Source organism: Haplochromis burtoni, unplaced genomic scaffold, assembly GCF_018398535.1.
Source record: "Haplochromis burtoni strain Fernald_Lab_line unplaced genomic scaffold, NCSU_Asbu1 Contig_565, whole genome shotgun sequence".
NCBI classification, from domain to species: Eukaryota; Metazoa; Chordata; class Actinopteri; order Cichliformes; family Cichlidae; genus Haplochromis; species Haplochromis burtoni.
In genome coordinates this window covers 143,218-143,458 of record NW_024582926.1, presented here as the reverse complement: position 1 = coordinate 143,458, position 241 = coordinate 143,218, and positions in this window count along the sequence as shown.

The window sequence follows — 241 nt, the reverse complement described above, 5'->3', positions numbered from 1 at the left end:
GTGTGTGTGAGAGAGACAGAGAGACAGTCATTTTAGACTCATCGTGTCACTTCCTTTCCCTTCTGTGCATTCTCTCTTTCCTCCTCATCCTCGATGCCTCGGGTGATGAAACTGACTCTGTTACATCAGAACAAATGACTCCTACCCCCACCTATCGTCCTGCCTGGTCCACACACACACACACACACACACACACACACACACACACACACACACACACACACACACACACACACACACA